Here is a 20,579-nt window from a genome sequence, read left to right on the forward strand (position 1 = left end):
GAGGCAACTTTGCCTTTGCAAGTTGTCAATCAGACATAGCTTTCTCTTTTACAAAAGCACAGACGACATCGAACAGAACTGTGGAATGTTTCCTGCGCAGGAAGAGGCCAGACGCAATATCAGCAACCGCTTACATCTGCACAGCAGCCTTGGAGTAAGAAAATATCTGCAAGACACTTTGCAGCACTATCCGACATCATTTGCGGCGAGCCTCTTCAGAAGGATATATTTGCACAGCTGATCAAAAGCTTGATCCAATCCTTTGCTTTGAAAGAGCGCCTCAAACAAGGACAAAGAGCGAGAAAGGCCGTCGCTTTTAAGGAGGCAATTGCAGAGCTTAGCGAACAGGCAGCTGAAGGCACGGCCACCGACGCTATAATCGGGGCAGCCAAAGAGTTCAAGATGGGAGGAGCGCAGAGATTCTGCTAGCTTTGAACAGCTGAATGAGCTTACGGCGATACGCAGGTGCGAGGCGGCAAAGGAATTTTAAACAGGCATGGGAATTCGAAAAATCAGCGGTCGTCAGAGCGGTTGACAATGTCGTTGCGCCAACACAGGGTTGCTGGGTGAGCTGCACTAGGTGCCAATTAGGACCTGGGCAGCAGAGATTTCCATGAGCTCGCATTTACGGAGGGTGCAAACCGGAAGGATGTCCGCCGGCGTTTTGGAATAGTCAAGTCCACAGGTAACAGAGGCACGGATGAAGACGTCAGCAGCGGATCAGCTGAGGCAGGGACTTAGTCGCGTGACGTTGCAGAGGTGCAAGTTGGTGTCCTTGCTGATGGACCAGACGTGCGGGTGGCGGACCGGCTAAGGCTCAAGTGGGACATCGAGCTTTCCAATCGTGTGTCTCAGCGTCAGATAGCGGTCGGGAATGGGGATAAAGTCAATGCCTCGGCAACGGGGTTTGTGACGGGGAGCTGCACTGCAAATGGCCATACCTTGCTGAGCCCTCCAAATAGCAATGCATTTTCACGAGCAAATTGCAAGCACTGGACATTGTAATTTCCAGTCTGCATTCCGGCTTAATCTTTTCTCAGGCACACCTTCAGCTTCCCCACTAGTTGTTCTAAAGGTGTGGATGCTGTGCAACTCGGACAGTCCAGGCTGCAGCTTCTAATGTCACTGCTTGTGTTTGCCATTTCTCAGCACACTCTAGTTTGGCACACTTGCCAGATGATCAGTTTATAAACGTTGCAAGGCAGTGAAGCAAGAAACGATGACATGCACATTTGCTCGAGGGCAAGAAGACAATCGTTGTGACGCCTGCATTTGATGAAACCCTCTTGAATTTGTTGAAGCGCCCCTGCTGAATGCAGATTGCAAAGAAATGCTGTGCTCACGCCATTGTCCTGTGCAGTGCAGGCACTGAGGACACGGAACAAGCTGCAACGTCGCTCTGCTGCAGACGTGGATCAGGCTGATGTTGCAATTGGACATTGAAGCTCAATCCTCTTGATGAAGACAAGAAAGGCGCAGCAGCAGCATTTCAGCTCCATGTGCCGAACGCTTGTGTGTCCCAAATTTAACAGCAGCTGGGATAACAAGAATGCCGGTTCCACCGAGATTTGAACTCGGATCGCTGGATTCAAAGTCCAGAGTGCTCACCATTACACCATGGAACCAAGTGGCTGTCCTGTGCCAGGGCTACAGTCTTTTCTCCAACTCCCCTGGCATTCTCAGTCCCTGCAAGCATCCCTGACTGCACTTGAATGCAATATGTCGTCTGACGGAAAGCAGTGCATCCTTTCAATGGAAGATTTCACCAGCTGCACCGAGTGCAAGAGTGGATCACGTGGCAGGCAGCTGGCATAAGAGTAGCAGTCAGACGGATGGCAATGGAAAGTGATCTGGGCGGAAACTTTTCCTCCTGAATTGGACCTTGTTGTGAAATTGCAAAAGCTGCCCTTTTTGCAAATGGAATCGCGCGGAGTGAGAAAATAAGGTTCCACTGAGATTTGAACTCAGATCGCTGGATTCAGAGCCCAGAGTGCTCACCATTACACCATGGAACCCAGAGGCAACTTTGCCTTTGCAAGTTGTCAATCAGACATAGCTTTCTCTTTTACAAAAGCACAGACGACATCGAACAGAACTGTGGAATGTTTCCTGCGCAGGAAGAGGCCAGACGCAATATCAGCAACCACTTACATCTGCACAGCAGCCTTGGAGTAAGAAAATATCTGCAAGACACTTTGCAGCACTATCCGACATCATTTGCGGCGAGCCTCTTCAGAAGGATATATTTGCACAGCTGATCAAAAGCTTGATCCAATCCTTTGCTTTGAAAGAGCGCCTCAAACAAGGACAAAGAGCGAGAAAGGCCGTCGCTTTTAAGGAGGCAATTGCAGAGCTTAGCGAACAGGCAGCTGAAGGCACGGCCACCGACGCTATAATCGGGGCAGCCAAAGAGTTCAAGATGGGAGGAGCGCAGAGATTCTGCTAGCTTTGAACAGCTGAATGAGCTTACGGCGATACGCAGGTGCGAGGCGGCAAAGGAATTTTAAACAGGCATGGGAATTCGAAAAATCAGCGGTCGTCAGAGCGGTTGACAATGTCGTTGCGCCAACACAGGGTTGCTGGGTGAGCTGCACTAGGTGCCAATTAGGACCTGGGCAGCAGAGATTTCCATGAGCTCGCATTTACGGAGGGTGCAAACCGGAAGGATGTCCGCCGGCGTTTTGGAATAGTCAAGTCCACAGGTAACAGAGGCACGGATGAAGACGTCAGCAGCGGATCAGCTGAGGCAGGGACTTAGTCGCGTGACGTTGCAGAGGTGCAAGTTGGTGTCCTTGCTGATGGACCAGACGTGCGGGTGGCGGACCGGCTAAGGCTCAAGTGGGACATCGAGCTTTCCAATCGTGTGTCTCAGCGTCAGATAGCGGTCGGGAATGGGGATAAAGTCAATGCCTCGGCAACGGGGTTTGTGACGGGGAGCTGCACTGCAAATGGCCATACCTTGCTGAGCCCTCCAAATAGCAATGCATTTTCACGAGCAAATTGCAAGCACTGGACATTGTAATTTCCAGTCTGCATTCCGGCTTAATCTTTTCTCAGGCACACCTTCAGCTTCCCCACTAGTTGTTCTAAAGGTGTGGATGCTGTGCAACTCGGACAGTCCAGGCTGCAGCTTCTAATGTCACTGCTTGTGTTTGCCATTTCTCAGCACACTCTAGTTTGGCACACTTGCCAGATGATCAGTTTATAAACGTTGCAAGGCAGTGAAGCAAGAAACGATGACATGCACATTTGCTCGAGGGCAAGAAGACAATCGTTGTGACGCCTGCATTTGATGAAACCCTCTTGAATTTGTTGAAGCGCCCCTGCTGAATGCAGATTGCAAAGAAATGCTGTGCTCACGCCATTGTCCTGTGCAGTGCAGGCACTGAGGACACGGAACAAGCTGCAACGTCGCTCTGCTGCAGACGTGGATCAGGCTGATGTTGCAATTGGACATTGAAGCTCAATCCTCTTGATGAAGACAAGAAAGGCGCAGCAGCAGCATTTCAGCTCCATGTGCCGAACGCTTGTGTGTCCCAAATTTAACAGCAGCTGGGACAACAAGAATGCCAGTTCCACCGAGATTTGAACTCGGATCGCTGGATTCAAAGTCCAGAGTGCTCACCATTACACCATGGAACCAAGTGGCTGTCCTGTGCCAGGGCTACAGTCTTTTCTCCAACTCCCCTGGCATTCTCAGTCCCTGCAAGCATCCCTGACTGCACTTGAATGCAATATGTCGTCTGACGGAAAGCAGTGCATCCTTTCAATGGAAGATTTCACCAGCTGCACCGAGTGCAAGAGTGGATCACGTGGCAGGCAGCTGGCATAAGAGTAGCAGTCAGACGGATGGCAATGGAAAGTGATCTGGGCGGAAACTTTTCCTCCTGAATTGGACCTTGTTGTGAAATTGCAAAAGCTGCCCTTTTTGCAAATGGAATCGCGCGGAGTGAGAAAATAAGGTTCCACTGAGATTTGAACTCGGATCGCTGGATTCAGAGCCCAGAGTGCTCACCATTACACCATGGAACCCAGAGGCAACTTTGCCTTTGCAAGTTGTCAATCAGACATAGCTTTCTCTTTTACAAAAGCACAGACGACATCGAACAGAACTGTGGAATGTTTCCTGCGCAGGAAGAGGCCAGACGCAATATCAGCAACCACTTACATCTGCACAGCAGCCTTGGAGTAAGAAAATATCTGCAAGACACTTTGCAGCACTATCCGACATCATTTGCGGCGAGCCTCTTCAGAAGGATATATTTGCACAGCTGATCAAAAGCTTGATCCAATCCTTTGCTTTGAAAGAGCGCCTCAAACAAGGACAAAGAGCGAGAAAGGCCGTCGCTTTTAAGGAGGCAATTGCAGAGCTTAGCGAACAGGCAGCTGAAGGCACGGCCACCGACGCTATAATCGGGGCAGCCAAAGAGTTCAAGATGGGAGGAGCGCAGAGATTCTGCTAGCTTTGAACAGCTGAATGAGCTTACGGCGATACGCAGGGGCGAGGCGGCAAAGGAATTTTAAACAGGCATGGGAATTCGAAAAATCAGCGGTCGTCAGAGCGGTTGACAATGTCGTTGCGCCAACACAGGGTTGCTGGGTGAGCTGCACTAGGTGCCAATTAGGACCTGGGCAGCAGAGATTTCCATGAGCTCGCATTTACGGAGGGTGCAAACCGGAAGGATGTCCGCCGGCGTTTTGGAATAGTCAAGTCCACAGGTAACAGAGGCACGGATGAAGACGTCAGCAGCGGATCAGCTGAGGCAGGGACTTAGTCGCGTGACGTTGCAGAGGTGCAAGTAGGTGTCCTTGCTGATGGACCAGACGTGCGGGTGGCGGACCGGCTAAGGCTCAAGTGGGACACCGAGGTTTCCAATCGTGTGTCTCAGCGTCAGATAGCGGTCGGGAATGGGGATAAAGTCAATGCCTCGGCAACGGGGTTTGTGACGGGGAGCTGCACTGCAAATGGCCATACCTTGCTGAGCCCTCCAAATAGCAATGCATTTTCACGAGCAAATTGCAAGCACTGGACATTGTAATTTCCAGTCTGCATTCCGGCTTAATCTTTTCTCAGCTTCCCCACTAGTTGTTCTCAAGGTGTGGATGCTGTGCAACTCGGACAGTCCAGGCTGCAGCTTCTAATGTCACTGCTTGTGTTTGCCATTTCTCAGCACACTCTAGTTTGGCACACTTGCCAGATGATCAGTTTATAAACGTTGCAAGGCAGTGAAGCAAGAAACGATGACATGCACATTTGCTCGAGGGCAAGAAGACAATCGTTGTGACGCCTGCATTTGATGAAACCCTCTTGAATTTGTTGAAGCGCCCCTGCTGAATGCAGATTGCAAAGAAATGCTGTGCTCACGCCATTGTCCTGTGCAGTGCAGGCACTGAGGACACGGAACAAGCTGCAACGTCGCTCTGCTGCAGACGTGGATCAGGCTGATGTTGCAATTGGACATTGAAGCTCAATCCTCTTGATGAAGACAAGAAAGGCGCAGCAGCAGCATTTCAGCTCCATGTGCCGAACGCTTGTGTGTCCCAAATTTAACAGCAGCTGGGACAACAAGAATGCCAGTTCCACCGAGATTTGAACTCGGATCGCTGGATTCAAAGTCCAGAGTGCTCACCATTACACCATGGAACCAAGTGGCTGTCCTGTGCCAGGGCTACAGTCTTTTCTCCAACTCCCCTGGCATTCTCAGTCCCTGCAAGCATCCCTGACTGCACTTGAATGCAATATGTCGTCTGACGGAAAGCAGTGCATCCTTTCAATGGAAGATTTCACCAGCTGCACCGAGTGCAAGAGTGGATCACGTGGCAGGCAGCTGGCATAAGAGTAGCAGTCAGACGGATGGCAATGGAAAGTGATCTGGGCGGAAACTTTTCCTCCTGAATTGGACCTTGTTGTGAAATTGCAAAAGCTGCCCTTTTTGCAAATGGAATCGCGCGGAGTGAGAAAATAAGGTTCCACTGAGATTTGAACTCGGATCGCTGGATTCAGAGCCCAGAGTGCTCACCATTACACCATGGAACCCAGAGGCAACTTTGCCTTTGCAAGTTGTCAATCAGACATAGCTTTCTCTTTTACAAAAGCACAGACGACATCGAACAGAACTGTGGAATGTTTCCTGCGCAGGAAGAGGCCAGACGCAATATCAGCAACCACTTACATCTGCACAGCAGCCTTGGAGTAAGAAAATATCTGCAAGACACTTTGCAGCACTATCCGACATCATTTGCGGCGAGCCTCTTCAGAAGGATATATTTGCACAGCTGATCAAAAGCTTGATCCAATCCTTTGCTTTGAAAGAGCGCCTCAAACAAGGACAAAGAGCGAGAAAGGCCGTCGCTTTTAAGGAGGCAATTGCAGAGCTTAGCGAACAGGCAGCTGAAGGCACGGCCACCGACGCTATAATCGGGGCAGCCAAAGAGTTCAAGATGGGAGGAGCGCAGAGATTCTGCTAGCTTTGAACAGCTGAATGAGCTTACGGCGATACGCAGGGGCGAGGCGGCAAAGGAATTTTAAACAGGCATGGGAATTCGAAAAATCAGCGGTCGTCAGAGCGGTTGACAATGTCGTTGCGCCAACACAGGGTTGCTGGGTGAGCTGCACTAGGTGCCAATTAGGACCTGGGCAGCAGAGATTTCCATGAGCTCGCATTTACGGAGGGTGCAAACCGGAAGGATGTCCGCCGGCGTTTTGGAATAGTCAAGTCCACAGGTAACAGAGGCACGGATGAAGACGTCAGCAGCGGATCAGCTGAGGCAGGGACTTAGTCGCGTGACGTTGCAGAGGTGCAAGTAGGTGTCCTTGCTGATGGACCAGACGTGCGGGTGGCGGACCGGCTAAGGCTCAAGTGGGACACCGAGGTTTCCAATCGTGTGTCTCAGCGTCAGATAGCGGTCGGGAATGGGGATAAAGTCAATGCCTCGGCAACGGGGTTTGTGACGGGGAGCTGCACTGCAAATGGCCATACCTTGCTGAGCCCTCCAAATAGCAATGCATTTTCACGAGCAAATTGCAAGCACTGGACATTGTAATTTCCAGTCTGCATTCCGGCTTAATCTTTTCTCAGGCACACCTTCAGCTTCCCCACTAGTTGTTCTCAAGGTGTGGATGCTGTGCAACTCGGACAGTCCAGGCTGCAGCTTCTAATGTCACTGCTTGTGTTTGCCATTTCTCAGCACACTCTAGTTTGGCACACTTGCCAGATGATCAGTTTATAAACGTTGCAAGGCAGTGAAGCAAGAAACGATGACATGCACATTTGCTCGAGGGCAAGAAGACAATCGTTGTGACGCCTGCATTTGATGAAACCCTCTTGAATTTGTTGAAGCGCCCCTGCTGAATGCAGATTGCAAAGAAATGCTGTGCTCACGCCATTGTCCTGTGCAGTGCAGGCACTGAGGACACGGAACAAGCTGCAACGTCGCTCTGCTGCAGACGTGGATCAGGCTGATGTTGCAATTGGACATTGAAGCTCAATCCTCTTGATGAAGACAAGAAAGGCGCAGCAGCAGCATTTCAGCTCCATGTGCCGAACGCTTGTGTGTCCCAAATTTAACAGCAGCTGGGACAACAAGAATGCCGGTTCCACCGAGATTTGAACTCGGATCGCTGGATTCAAAGTCCAGAGTGCTCACCATTACACCATGGAACCAAGTGGCTGTCCTGTGCCAGGGCTACAGTCTTTTCTCCAACTCCCCTGGCATTCTCAGTCCCTGCAAGCATCCCTGACTGCACTTGAATGCAATATGTCGTCTGACGGAAAGCAGTGCATCCTTTCAATGGAAGATTTCACCAGCTGCACCGAGTGCAAGAGTGGATCACGTGGCAGGCAGCTGGCAGAAGAGTAGCAGTCAGACGGATGGCAATGGAAAGTGATCTGGGCGGAAACTTTTCCTCCTGAATTGGACCTTGTTGTGAAATTGCAAAAGCTGCCCTTTTTGCAAATGGAATCGCGCGGAGTGAGAAAATAAGGTGCCACCGAGATTTGAACTCGGATCGCTGGATTCAGAGCCCAGAGTGCTCACCATTACACCATGGAACCCAGAGGCAACTTTGCCTTTGCAAGTTGTCAATCAGACATAGCTTTCTCTTTTACAAAAGCACAGACGACATCGAACAGAACTGTGGAATGTTTCCTGCGCAGGAAGAGGCCAGACGCAATATCAGCAACCGCTTACATCTGCACAGCAGCCTTGGAGTAAGAAAATATCTGCAAGACACTTTGCAGCACTATCCGACATCATTTGCGGCGAGCCTCTTCAGAAGGATATATTTGCACAGCTGATCAAAAGCTTGATCCAATCCTTTGCTTTGAAAGAGCGCCTCAAACAAGGACAAAGAGCGAGAAAGGCCGTCGCTTTTAAGGAGGCAATTGCAGAGCTTAGCGAACAGGCAGCTGAAGGCACGGCCACCGACGCTATAATCGGGGCAGCCAAAGAGTTCAAGATGGGAGGAGCGCAGAGATTCTGCTAGCTTTGAACAGCTGAATGAGCTTACGGCGATACGCAGGTGCGAGGCGGCAAAGGAATTTTAAACAGGCATGGGAATTCGAAAAATCAGCGGTCGTCAGAGCGGTTGACAATGTCGTTGCGCCAACACAGGGTTGCTGGGTGAGCTGCACTAGGTGCCAATTAGGACCTGGGCAGCAGAGATTTCCATGAGCTCGCATTTACGGAGGGTGCAAACCGGAAGGATGTCCGCCGGCGTTTTGGAATAGTCAAGTCCACAGGTAACAGAGGCACGGATGAAGACGTCAGCAGCGGATCAGCTGAGGCAGGGACTTAGTCGCGTGACGTTGCAGAGGTGCAAGTTGGTGTCCTTGCTGATGGACCAGACGTGCGGGTGGCGGACCGGCTAAGGCTCAAGTGGGACATCGAGCTTTCCAATCGTGTGTCTCAGCGTCAGATAGCGGTCGGGAATGGGGATAAAGTCAATGCCTCGGCAACGGGGTTTGTGACGGGGAGCTGCACTGCAAATGGCCATACCTTGCTGAGCCCTCCAAATAGCAATGCATTTTCACGAGCAAATTGCAAGCACTGGACATTGTAATTTCCAGTCTGCATTCCGGCTTAATCTTTTCTCAGGCACACCTTCAGCTTCCCCACTAGTTGTTCTAAAGGTGTGGATGCTGTGCAACTCGGACAGTCCAGGCTGCAGCTTCTAATGTCACTGCTTGTGTTTGCCATTTCTCAGCACACTCTAGTTTGGCACACTTGCCAGATGATCAGTTTATAAACGTTGCAAGGCAGTGAAGCAAGAAACGATGACATGCACATTTGCTCGAGGGCAAGAAGACAATCGTTGTGACGCCTGCATTTGATGAAACCCTCTTGAATTTGTTGAAGCGCCCCTGCTGAATGCAGATTGCAAAGAAATGCTGTGCTCACGCCATTGTCCTGTGCAGTGCAGGCACTGAGGACACGGAACAAGCTGCAACGTCGCTCTGCTGCAGACGTGGATCAGGCTGATGTTGCAATTGGACATTGAAGCTCAATCCTCTTGATGAAGACAAGAAAGGCGCAGCAGCAGCATTTCAGCTCCATGTGCCGAACGCTTGTGTGTCCCAAATTTAACAGCAGCTGGGATAACAAGAATGCCGGTTCCACCGAGATTTGAACTCGGATCGCTGGATTCAAAGTCCAGAGTGCTCACCATTACACCATGGAACCAAGTGGCTGTCCTGTGCCAGGGCTACAGTCTTTTCTCCAACTCCCCTGGCATTCTCAGTCCCTGCAAGCATCCCTGACTGCACTTGAATGCAATATGTCGTCTGACGGAAAGCAGTGCATCCTTTCAATGGAAGATTTCACCAGCTGCACCGAGTGCAAGAGTGGATCACGTGGCAGGCAGCTGGCATAAGAGTAGCAGTCAGACGGATGGCAATGGAAAGTGATCTGGGCGGAAACTTTTCCTCCTGAATTGGACCTTGTTGTGAAATTGCAAAAGCTGCCCTTTTTGCAAATGGAATCGCGCGGAGTGAGAAAATAAGGTTCCACTGAGATTTGAACTCAGATCGCTGGATTCAGAGCCCAGAGTGCTCACCATTACACCATGGAACCCAGAGGCAACTTTGCCTTTGCAAGTTGTCAATCAGACATAGCTTTCTCTTTTACAAAAGCACAGACGACATCGAACAGAACTGTGGAATGTTTCCTGCGCAGGAAGAGGCCAGACGCAATATCAGCAACCACTTACATCTGCACAGCAGCCTTGGAGTAAGAAAATATCTGCAAGACACTTTGCAGCACTATCCGACATCATTTGCGGCGAGCCTCTTCAGAAGGATATATTTGCACAGCTGATCAAAAGCTTGATCCAATCCTTTGCTTTGAAAGAGCGCCTCAAACAAGGACAAAGAGCGAGAAAGGCCGTCGCTTTTAAGGAGGCAATTGCAGAGCTTAGCGAACAGGCAGCTGAAGGCACGGCCACCGACGCTATAATCGGGGCAGCCAAAGAGTTCAAGATGGGAGGAGCGCAGAGATTCTGCTAGCTTTGAACAGCTGAATGAGCTTACGGCGATACGCAGGTGCGAGGCGGCAAAGGAATTTTAAACAGGCATGGGAATTCGAAAAATCAGCGGTCGTCAGAGCGGTTGACAATGTCGTTGCGCCAACACAGGGTTGCTGGGTGAGCTGCACTAGGTGCCAATTAGGACCTGGGCAGCAGAGATTTCCATGAGCTCGCATTTACGGAGGGTGCAAACCGGAAGGATGTCCGCCGGCGTTTTGGAATAGTCAAGTCCACAGGTAACAGAGGCACGGATGAAGACGTCAGCAGCGGATCAGCTGAGGCAGGGACTTAGTCGCGTGACGTTGCAGAGGTGCAAGTTGGTGTCCTTGCTGATGGACCAGACGTGCGGGTGGCGGACCGGCTAAGGCTCAAGTGGGACATCGAGCTTTCCAATCGTGTGTCTCAGCGTCAGATAGCGGTCGGGAATGGGGATAAAGTCAATGCCTCGGCAACGGGGTTTGTGACGGGGAGCTGCACTGCAAATGGCCATACCTTGCTGAGCCCTCCAAATAGCAATGCATTTTCACGAGCAAATTGCAAGCACTGGACATTGTAATTTCCAGTCTGCATTCCGGCTTAATCTTTTCTCAGGCACACCTTCAGCTTCCCCACTAGTTGTTCTAAAGGTGTGGATGCTGTGCAACTCGGACAGTCCAGGCTGCAGCTTCTAATGTCACTGCTTGTGTTTGCCATTTCTCAGCACACTCTAGTTTGGCACACTTGCCAGATGATCAGTTTATAAACGTTGCAAGGCAGTGAAGCAAGAAACGATGACATGCACATTTGCTCGAGGGCAAGAAGACAATCGTTGTGACGCCTGCATTTGATGAAACCCTCTTGAATTTGTTGAAGCGCCCCTGCTGAATGCAGATTGCAAAGAAATGCTGTGCTCACGCCATTGTCCTGTGCAGTGCAGGCACTGAGGACACGGAACAAGCTGCAACGTCGCTCTGCTGCAGACGTGGATCAGGCTGATGTTGCAATTGGACATTGAAGCTCAATCCTCTTGATGAAGACAAGAAAGGCGCAGCAGCAGCATTTCAGCTCCATGTGCCGAACGCTTGTGTGTCCCAAATTTAACAGCAGCTGGGACAACAAGAATGCCAGTTCCACCGAGATTTGAACTCGGATCGCTGGATTCAAAGTCCAGAGTGCTCACCATTACACCATGGAACCAAGTGGCTGTCCTGTGCCAGGGCTACAGTCTTTTCTCCAACTCCCCTGGCATTCTCAGTCCCTGCAAGCATCCCTGACTGCACTTGAATGCAATATGTCGTCTGACGGAAAGCAGTGCATCCTTTCAATGGAAGATTTCACCAGCTGCACCGAGTGCAAGAGTGGATCACGTGGCAGGCAGCTGGCATAAGAGTAGCAGTCAGACGGATGGCAATGGAAAGTGATCTGGGCGGAAACTTTTCCTCCTGAATTGGACCTTGTTGTGAAATTGCAAAAGCTGCCCTTTTTGCAAATGGAATCGCGCGGAGTGAGAAAATAAGGTTCCACTGAGATTTGAACTCGGATCGCTGGATTCAGAGCCCAGAGTGCTCACCATTACACCATGGAACCCAGAGGCAACTTTGCCTTTGCAAGTTGTCAATCAGACATAGCTTTCTCTTTTACAAAAGCACAGACGACATCGAACAGAACTGTGGAATGTTTCCTGCGCAGGAAGAGGCCAGACGCAATATCAGCAACCACTTACATCTGCACAGCAGCCTTGGAGTAAGAAAATATCTGCAAGACACTTTGCAGCACTATCCGACATCATTTGCGGCGAGCCTCTTCAGAAGGATATATTTGCACAGCTGATCAAAAGCTTGATCCAATCCTTTGCTTTGAAAGAGCGCCTCAAACAAGGACAAAGAGCGAGAAAGGCCGTCGCTTTTAAGGAGGCAATTGCAGAGCTTAGCGAACAGGCAGCTGAAGGCACGGCCACCGACGCTATAATCGGGGCAGCCAAAGAGTTCAAGATGGGAGGAGCGCAGAGATTCTGCTAGCTTTGAACAGCTGAATGAGCTTACGGCGATACGCAGGGGCGAGGCGGCAAAGGAATTTTAAACAGGCATGGGAATTCGAAAAATCAGCGGTCGTCAGAGCGGTTGACAATGTCGTTGCGCCAACACAGGGTTGCTGGGTGAGCTGCACTAGGTGCCAATTAGGACCTGGGCAGCAGAGATTTCCATGAGCTCGCATTTACGGAGGGTGCAAACCGGAAGGATGTCCGCCGGCGTTTTGGAATAGTCAAGTCCACAGGTAACAGAGGCACGGATGAAGACGTCAGCAGCGGATCAGCTGAGGCAGGGACTTAGTCGCGTGACGTTGCAGAGGTGCAAGTAGGTGTCCTTGCTGATGGACCAGACGTGCGGGTGGCGGACCGGCTAAGGCTCAAGTGGGACACCGAGGTTTCCAATCGTGTGTCTCAGCGTCAGATAGCGGTCGGGAATGGGGATAAAGTCAATGCCTCGGCAACGGGGTTTGTGACGGGGAGCTGCACTGCAAATGGCCATACCTTGCTGAGCCCTCCAAATAGCAATGCATTTTCACGAGCAAATTGCAAGCACTGGACATTGTAATTTCCAGTCTGCATTCCGGCTTAATCTTTTCTCAGCTTCCCCACTAGTTGTTCTCAAGGTGTGGATGCTGTGCAACTCGGACAGTCCAGGCTGCAGCTTCTAATGTCACTGCTTGTGTTTGCCATTTCTCAGCACACTCTAGTTTGGCACACTTGCCAGATGATCAGTTTATAAACGTTGCAAGGCAGTGAAGCAAGAAACGATGACATGCACATTTGCTCGAGGGCAAGAAGACAATCGTTGTGACGCCTGCATTTGATGAAACCCTCTTGAATTTGTTGAAGCGCCCCTGCTGAATGCAGATTGCAAAGAAATGCTGTGCTCACGCCATTGTCCTGTGCAGTGCAGGCACTGAGGACACGGAACAAGCTGCAACGTCGCTCTGCTGCAGACGTGGATCAGGCTGATGTTGCAATTGGACATTGAAGCTCAATCCTCTTGATGAAGACAAGAAAGGCGCAGCAGCAGCATTTCAGCTCCATGTGCCGAACGCTTGTGTGTCCCAAATTTAACAGCAGCTGGGACAACAAGAATGCCGGTTCCACCGAGATTTGAACTCGGATCGCTGGATTCAAAGTCCAGAGTGCTCACCATTACACCATGGAACCAAGTGGCTGTCCTGTGCCAGGGCTACAGTCTTTTCTCCAACTCCCCTGGCATTCTCAGTCCCTGCAAGCATCCCTGACTGCACTTGAATGCAATATGTCGTCTGACGGAAAGCAGTGCATCCTTTCAATGGAAGATTTCACCAGCTGCACCGAGTGCAAGAGTGGATCACGTGGCAGGCAGCTGGCAGAAGAGTAGCAGTCAGACGGATGGCAATGGAAAGTGATCTGGGCGGAAACTTTTCCTCCTGAATTGGACCTTGTTGTGAAATTGCAAAAGCTGCCCTTTTTGCAAATGGAATCGCGCGGAGTGAGAAAATAAGGTTCCACCGAGATTTGAACTCGGATCGCTGGATTCAGAGCCCAGAGTGCTCACCATTACACCATGGAACCCAGAGGCAACTTTGCCTTTGCAAGTTGTCAATCAGACATAGCTTTCTCTTTTACAAAAGCACAGACGACATCGAACAGAACTGTGGAATGTTTCCTGCGCAGGAAGAGGCCAGACGCAATATCAGCAACCGCTTACATCTGCACAGCAGCCTTGGAGTAAGAAAATATCTGCAAGACACTTTGCAGCACTATCCGACATCATTTGCGGCGAGCCTCTTCAGAAGGATATATTTGCACAGCTGATCAAAAGCTTGATCCAATCCTTTGCTTTGAAAGAGCGCCTCAAACAAGGACAAATAGCGAGAAAGGCCGTCGCTTTTAAGGAGGCAATTGCAGAGCTTAGCGAACAGGCAGCTGAAGGCACGGCCACCGACGCTATAATCGGGGCAGCCAAAGAGTTCAAGATGGGAGGAGCGCAGAGATTCTGCTAGCTTTGAACAGCTGAATGAGCTTACGGCGATACGCAGGTGCGAGGCGGCAAAGGAATTTTAAACAGGCATGGGAATTCGAAAAATCAGCGGTCGTCAGAGCGGTTGACAATGTCGTTGCGCCAACACAGGGTTGCTGGGTGAGCTGCACTAGGTGCCAATTAGGACCTGGGCAGCAGAGATTTCCATGAGCTCGCATTTACGGAGGGTGCAAACCGGAAGGATGTCCGCCGGCGTTTTGGAATAGTCAAGTCCACAGGTAACAGAGGCACGGATGAAGACGTCAGCAGCGGATCAGCTGAGGCAGGGACTTAGTCGCGTGACGTTGCAGAGGTGCAAGTAGGTGTCCTTGCTGATGGACCAGACGTGCGGGTGGCGGACCGGCTAAGGCTCAAGTGGGACACCGAGCTTTCCAATCGTGTGTCTCAGCGTCAGATAGCGGTCGGGAATGGGGATAAAGTCAATGCCTCGGCAACGGGGTTTGTGACGGGGAGCTGCACTGCAAATGGCCATACCTTGCTGAGCCCTCCAAATAGCAATGCATTTTCACGAGCAAATTGCAAGCACTGGACATTGTAATTTCCAGTCTGCATTCCGGCTTAATCTTTTCTCAGCTTCCCCACTAGTTGTTCTCAAGGTGTGGATGCTGTGCAACTCGGACAGTCCAGGCTGCAGCTTCTAATGTCACTGCTTGTGTTTGCCATTTCTCAGCACACTCTAGTTTGGCACACTTGCCAGATGATCAGTTTATAAACGTTGCAAGGCAGTGAAGCAAGAAACGATGACATGCACATTTGCTCGAGGGCAAGAAGACAATCGTTGTGACGCCTGCATTTGATGAAACCCTCTTGAATTTGTTGAAGCGCCCCTGCTGAATGCAGATTGCAAAGAAATGCTGTGCTCACGCCATTGTCCTGTGCAGTGCAGGCACTGAGGACACGGAACAAGCTGCAACGTCGCTCTGCTGCAGACGTGGATCAGGCTGATGTTGCAATTGGACATTGAAGCTCAATCCTCTTGATGAAGACAAGAAAGGCGCAGCAGCAGCATTTCAGCTCCATGTGCCGAACGCTTGTGTGTCCCAAATTTAACAGCAGCTGGGACAACAAGAATGCCGGTTCCACCGAGATTTGAACTCGGATCGCTGGATTCAAAGTCCAGAGTGCTCACCATTACACCATGGAACCAAGTGGCTGTCCTGTGCCAGGGCTACAGTCTTTTCTCCAACTCCCCTGGCATTCTCAGTCCCTGCAAGCATCCCTGACTGCACTTGAATGCAATATGTCGTCTGACGGAAAGCAGTGCATCCTTTCAATGGAAGATTTCACCAGCTGCACCGAGTGCAAGAGTGGATCACGTGGCAGGCAGCTGGCAGAAGAGTAGCAGTCAGACGGATGGCAATGGAAAGTGATCTGGGCGGAAACTTTTCCTCCTGAATTGGACCTTGTTGTGAAATTGCAAAAGCTGCCCTTTTTGCAAATGGAATCGCGCGGAGTGAGAAAATAAGGTGCCACCGAGATTTGAACTCGGATCGCTGGATTCAGAGCCCAGAGTGCTCACCATTACACCATGGAACCCAGAGGCAACTTTGCCTTTGCAAGTTGTCAATCAGACATAGCTTTCTCTTTTACAAAAGCACAGACGACATCGAACAGAACTGTGGAATGTTTCCTGCGCAGGAAGAGGCCAGACGCAATATCAGCAACCGCTTACATCTGCACAGCAGCCTTGGAGTAAGAAAATATCTGCAAGACACTTTGCAGCACTATCCGACATCATTTGCGGCGAGCCTCTTCAGAAGGATATATTTGCACAGCTGATCAAAAGCTTGATCCAATCCTTTGCTTTGAAAGAGCGCCTCAAACAAGGACAAATAGCGAGAAAGGCCGTCGCTTTTAAGGAGGCAATTGCAGAGCTTAGCGAACAGGCAGCTGAAGGCACGGCCACCGACGCTATAATCGGGGCAGCCAAAGAGTTCAAGATGGGAGGAGCGCAGAGATTCTGCTAGCTTTGAACAGCTGAATGAGCTTACGGCGATACGCAGGTGCGAGGCGGCAAAGGAATTTTAAACAGGCATGGGAATTCGAAAAATCAGCGGTCGTCAGAGCGGTTGACAATGTCGTTGCGCCAACACAGGGTTGCTGGGTGAGCTGCACTAGGTGCCAATTAGGACCTGGGCAGCAGAGATTTCCATGAGCTCGCATTTACGGAGGGTGCAAACCGGAAGGATGTCCGCCGGCGTTTTGGAATAGTCAAGTCCACAGGTAACAGAGGCACGGATGAAGACGTCAGCAGCGGATCAGCTGAGGCAGGGACTTAGTCGCGTGACGTTGCAGAGGTGCAAGTAGGTGTCCTTGCTGATGGACCAGACGTGCGGGTGGCGGACCGGCTAAGGCTCAAGTGGGACACCGAGCTTTCCAATCGTGTGTCTCAGCGTCAGATAGCGGTCGGGAATGGGGATAAAGTCAATGCCTCGGCAACGGGGTTTGTGACGGGGAGCTGCACTGCAAATGGCCATACCTTGCTGAGCCCTCCAAATAGCAATGCATTTTCACGAGCAAATTGCAAGCACTGGACATTGTAATTTCCAGTCTGCATTCCGGCTTAATCTTTTCTCAGCTTCCCCACTAGTTGTTCTCAAGGTGTGGATGCTGTGCAACTCGGACAGTCCAGGCTGCAGCTTCTAATGTCACTGCTTGTGTTTGCCATTTCTCAGCACACTCTAGTTTGGCACACTTGCCAGATGATCAGTTTATAAACGTTGCAAGGCAGTGAAGCAAGAAACGATGACATGCACATTTGCTCGAGGGCAAGAAGACAATCGTTGTGACGCCTGCATTTGATGAAACCCTCTTGAATTTGTTGAAGCGCCCCTGCTGAATGCAGATTGCAAAGAAATGCTGTGCTCACGCCATTGTCCTGTGCAGTGCAGGCACTGAGGACACGGAACAAGCTGCAACGTCGCTCTGCTGCAGACGTGGATCAGGCTGATGTTGCAATTGGACATTGAAGCTCAATCCTCTTGATGAAGACAAGAAAGGCGCAGCAGCAGCATTTCAGCTCCATGTGCCGAACGCTTGTGTGTCCCAAATTTAACAGCAGCTGGGACAACAAGAATGCCGGTTCCACCGAGATTTGAACTCGGATCGCTGGATTCAAAGTCCAGAGTGCTCACCATTACACCATGGAACCAAGTGGCTGTCCTGTGCCAGGGCTACAGTCTTTTCTCCAACTCCCCTGGCATTCTCAGTCCCTGCAAGCATCCCTGACTGCACTTGAATGCAATATGTCGTCTGACGGAAAGCAGTGCATCCTTTCAATGGAAGATTTCACCAGCTGCACCGAGTGCAAGAGTGGATCACGTGGCAGGCAGCTGGCAGAAGAGTAGCAGTCAGACGGATGGCAATGGAAAGTGATCTGGGCGGAAACTTTTCCTCCTGAATTGGACCTTGTTGTGAAATTGCAAAAGCTGCCCTTTTTGCAAATGGAATCGCGCGGAGTGAGAAAATAAGGTGCCACCGAGATTTGAACTCGGATCGCTGGATTCAGAGCCCAGAGTGCTCACCATTACACCATGGAACCCAGAGGCAACTTTGCCTTTGCAAGTTGTCAATCAGACATAGCTTTCTCTTTTACAAAAGCACAGACGACATCGAACAGAACTGTGGAATGTTTCCTGCGCAGGAAGAGGCCAGACGCAATATCAGCAACCGCTTACATCTGCACAGCAGCCTTGGAGTAAGAAAATATCTGCAAGACACTTTGCAGCACTATCCGACATCATTTGCGGCGAGCCTCTTCAGAAGGATATATTTGCACAGCTGATCAAAAGCTTGATCCAATCCTTTGCTTTGAAAGAGCGCCTCAAACAAGGACAAAGAGCGAGAAAGGCCGTCGCTTTTAAGGAGGCAATTGCAGAGCTTAGCGAACAGGCAGCTGAAGGCACGGCCACCGACGCTATAATCGGGGCAGCCAAAGAGTTCAAGATGGGAGGAGCGCAGAGATTCTGCTAGCTTTGAACAGCTGAATGAGCTTACGGCGATACGCAGGGGCGAGGCGGCAAAGGAATTTTAAACAGGCATGGGAATTCGAAAAATCAGCGGTCGTCAGAGCGGTTGACAATGTCGTTGCGCCAACACAGGGTTGCTGGGTGAGCTGCACTAGGTGCCAATTAGGACCTGGGCAGCAGAGATTTCCATGAGCTCGCATTTACGGAGGGTGCAAACCGGAAGGATGTCCGCCGGCGTTTTGGAATAGTCAAGTCCACAGGTAACAGAGGCACGGATGAAGACGTCAGCAGCGGATCAGCTGAGGCAGGGACTTAGTCGCGTGACGTTGCAGAGGTGCAAGTAGGTGTCCTTGCTGATGGACCAGACGTGCGGGTGGCGGACCGGCTAAGGCTCAAGTGGGACACCGAGCTTTCCAATCGTGTGTCTCAGCGTCAGATAGCGGTCGGGAATGGGGATAAAGTCAATGCCTCGGCAACGGGGTTTGTGACGGGGAGCTGCACTGCAAATGGCCATACCTTGCTGAGCCCTCCAAATAGCAATGCATTTTCACGAGCAAATTGCAAGCACTGGACATTGTAATTTCCAGTCTGCATTCCGGCTTAATCTTTTCTCAGGCACACCTTCAGCTTCCCCACTAGTTGTTCTCAAGGTGTGGATGCTGTGCAACTCGGACAGTCCAGGCTGCAGCTTCTAATGTCACTGCTTGTGTTTGCCATTTCTCAGCACACTCTAGTTTGGCACACTTGCCAGATGATCAGTTTATAAACGTTGCAAGGCAGTGAAGCAAGAAACGATGACATGCACATTTGCTCGAGGGCAAGAAGACAATCGTTGTGACGCCTGCATTTGATGAAACCCTCTTGAATTTGTTGAAGCGCCCCTGCTGAATGCAGATTGCAAAGAAATGCTGTGCTCACGCCATTGTCCTGTGCAGTGCAGGCACTGAGGACACGGAACAAGCTGCAACGTCGCTCTGCTGCAGACGTGGATCAGGCTGATGTTGCAATTGGACATTGAAGCTCAATCCTCTTGATGAAGACAAGAAAGGCGCAGCAGCAGCATTTCAGCTCCATGTGCCGAACGCTTGTGTGTCCCAAATTTAACAGCAGCTGGGACAACAAGAATGCCGGTTCCACCGAGATTTGAACTCGGATCGCTGGATTCAAAGTCCAGAGTGCTCACCATTACACCATGGAACCAAGTGGCTGTCCTGTGCCAGGGCTACAGTCTTTTCTCCAACTCCCCTGGCATTCTCAGTCCCTGCAAGCATCCCTGACTGCACTTGAATGCAATATGTCGTCTGACGGAAAGCAGTGCATCCTTTCAATGGAAGATTTCACCAGCTGCACCGAGTGCAAGAGTGGATCACGTGGCAGGCAGCTGGCAGAAGAGTAGCAGTCAGACGGATGGCAATGGAAAGTGATCTGGGCGGAAACTTTTCCTCCTGAATTGGACCTTGTTGTGAAATTGCAAAAGCTGCCCTTTTTGCAAATGGAATCGCGCGGAGTGAGAAAATAAGGTGCCACCGAGATTTGAACTCGGATCGCTGGATTCAGAGCCCAGAGTGCTCACCATTACACCATGGAACCCAGAGGCAACTTTGCCTTTGCAAGTTGTCAATCAGACATAGCTTTCTCTTTTACAAAAGCACAGACGACATCGAACAGAACTGTGGAATGTTTCCTGCGCAGGAAGAGGCCAGACGCAATATCAGCAACCGCTTACATCTGCACAGCAGCCTTGGAGTAAGAAAATATCTGCAAGACACTTTGCAGCACTATCCGACATCATTTGCGGCGAGCCTCTTCAGAAGGATATATTTGCACAGCTGATCAAAAGCTTGATCCAATCCTTTGCTTTGAAAGAGCGCCTCAAACAAGGACAAAGAGCGAGAAAGGCCGTCGCTTTTAAGGAGGCAATTGCAGAGCTTAGCGAACAGGCAGCTGAAGGCACGGCCACCGACGCTATAATCGGGGCAGCCAAAGAGTTCAAGATGGGAGGAGCGCAGAGATTCTGCTAGCTTTGAACAGCTGAATGAGCTTACGGCG

At 50.7% G+C, this 20,579-nt stretch overlaps 20 non-coding genes across 20 annotated transcripts; all 20 read right to left on the minus strand.

Moving 5' to 3' along the window:
• Positions 1-1,553: 1,553 nt before the first annotated feature.
• trnaq-uug (transfer RNA glutamine (anticodon UUG)) lies at positions 1,554-1,625 on the minus strand. Its single transcript has one exon. It is a non-coding gene; the product is annotated as a tRNA-Gln (tRNA).
• A 318-nt stretch (positions 1,626-1,943) lies between these two features.
• On the minus strand, positions 1,944-2,015 carry trnaq-cug (transfer RNA glutamine (anticodon CUG)). The gene has a single exon. It is a non-coding gene; the product is annotated as a tRNA-Gln (tRNA).
• A 1,555-nt stretch (positions 2,016-3,570) lies between these two features.
• On the minus strand, positions 3,571-3,642 carry trnaq-uug (transfer RNA glutamine (anticodon UUG)). The gene has a single exon. It is a non-coding gene; the product is annotated as a tRNA-Gln (tRNA).
• A 318-nt stretch (positions 3,643-3,960) lies between these two features.
• trnaq-cug (transfer RNA glutamine (anticodon CUG)) lies at positions 3,961-4,032 on the minus strand. The gene has a single exon. It is a non-coding gene; the product is annotated as a tRNA-Gln (tRNA).
• Positions 4,033-5,575: 1,543 nt separating this feature from the next.
• trnaq-uug (transfer RNA glutamine (anticodon UUG)) lies at positions 5,576-5,647 on the minus strand. The gene has a single exon. It is a non-coding gene; the product is annotated as a tRNA-Gln (tRNA).
• A 318-nt stretch (positions 5,648-5,965) lies between these two features.
• Positions 5,966-6,037, minus strand: trnaq-cug (transfer RNA glutamine (anticodon CUG)). The gene has a single exon. It is a non-coding gene; the product is annotated as a tRNA-Gln (tRNA).
• Positions 6,038-7,592: 1,555 nt separating this feature from the next.
• trnaq-uug (transfer RNA glutamine (anticodon UUG)) lies at positions 7,593-7,664 on the minus strand. The gene has a single exon. It is a non-coding gene; the product is annotated as a tRNA-Gln (tRNA).
• A 318-nt stretch (positions 7,665-7,982) lies between these two features.
• Positions 7,983-8,054, minus strand: trnaq-cug (transfer RNA glutamine (anticodon CUG)). Its single transcript has one exon. It is a non-coding gene; the product is annotated as a tRNA-Gln (tRNA).
• Positions 8,055-9,609: 1,555 nt separating this feature from the next.
• On the minus strand, positions 9,610-9,681 carry trnaq-uug (transfer RNA glutamine (anticodon UUG)). The gene has a single exon. It is a non-coding gene; the product is annotated as a tRNA-Gln (tRNA).
• Positions 9,682-9,999: 318 nt separating this feature from the next.
• trnaq-cug (transfer RNA glutamine (anticodon CUG)) lies at positions 10,000-10,071 on the minus strand. Its single transcript has one exon. It is a non-coding gene; the product is annotated as a tRNA-Gln (tRNA).
• A 1,555-nt stretch (positions 10,072-11,626) lies between these two features.
• Positions 11,627-11,698, minus strand: trnaq-uug (transfer RNA glutamine (anticodon UUG)). Its single transcript has one exon. It is a non-coding gene; the product is annotated as a tRNA-Gln (tRNA).
• A 318-nt stretch (positions 11,699-12,016) lies between these two features.
• Positions 12,017-12,088, minus strand: trnaq-cug (transfer RNA glutamine (anticodon CUG)). The gene has a single exon. It is a non-coding gene; the product is annotated as a tRNA-Gln (tRNA).
• A 1,543-nt stretch (positions 12,089-13,631) lies between these two features.
• On the minus strand, positions 13,632-13,703 carry trnaq-uug (transfer RNA glutamine (anticodon UUG)). The gene has a single exon. It is a non-coding gene; the product is annotated as a tRNA-Gln (tRNA).
• A 318-nt stretch (positions 13,704-14,021) lies between these two features.
• On the minus strand, positions 14,022-14,093 carry trnaq-cug (transfer RNA glutamine (anticodon CUG)). Its single transcript has one exon. It is a non-coding gene; the product is annotated as a tRNA-Gln (tRNA).
• Positions 14,094-15,636: 1,543 nt separating this feature from the next.
• Positions 15,637-15,708, minus strand: trnaq-uug (transfer RNA glutamine (anticodon UUG)). The gene has a single exon. It is a non-coding gene; the product is annotated as a tRNA-Gln (tRNA).
• A 318-nt stretch (positions 15,709-16,026) lies between these two features.
• trnaq-cug (transfer RNA glutamine (anticodon CUG)) lies at positions 16,027-16,098 on the minus strand. The gene has a single exon. It is a non-coding gene; the product is annotated as a tRNA-Gln (tRNA).
• A 1,543-nt stretch (positions 16,099-17,641) lies between these two features.
• Positions 17,642-17,713, minus strand: trnaq-uug (transfer RNA glutamine (anticodon UUG)). Its single transcript has one exon. It is a non-coding gene; the product is annotated as a tRNA-Gln (tRNA).
• Positions 17,714-18,031: 318 nt separating this feature from the next.
• On the minus strand, positions 18,032-18,103 carry trnaq-cug (transfer RNA glutamine (anticodon CUG)). Its single transcript has one exon. It is a non-coding gene; the product is annotated as a tRNA-Gln (tRNA).
• A 1,555-nt stretch (positions 18,104-19,658) lies between these two features.
• Positions 19,659-19,730, minus strand: trnaq-uug (transfer RNA glutamine (anticodon UUG)). Its single transcript has one exon. It is a non-coding gene; the product is annotated as a tRNA-Gln (tRNA).
• Positions 19,731-20,048: 318 nt separating this feature from the next.
• On the minus strand, positions 20,049-20,120 carry trnaq-cug (transfer RNA glutamine (anticodon CUG)). Its single transcript has one exon. It is a non-coding gene; the product is annotated as a tRNA-Gln (tRNA).
• Between the last annotated feature and the right edge of the window lie 459 nt (positions 20,121-20,579).

This window comes from Heterodontus francisci, chromosome 48 (assembly GCF_036365525.1).
Source record: "Heterodontus francisci isolate sHetFra1 chromosome 48, sHetFra1.hap1, whole genome shotgun sequence".
NCBI lineage: Eukaryota > Metazoa > Chordata > Chondrichthyes > Heterodontiformes > Heterodontidae > Heterodontus > Heterodontus francisci.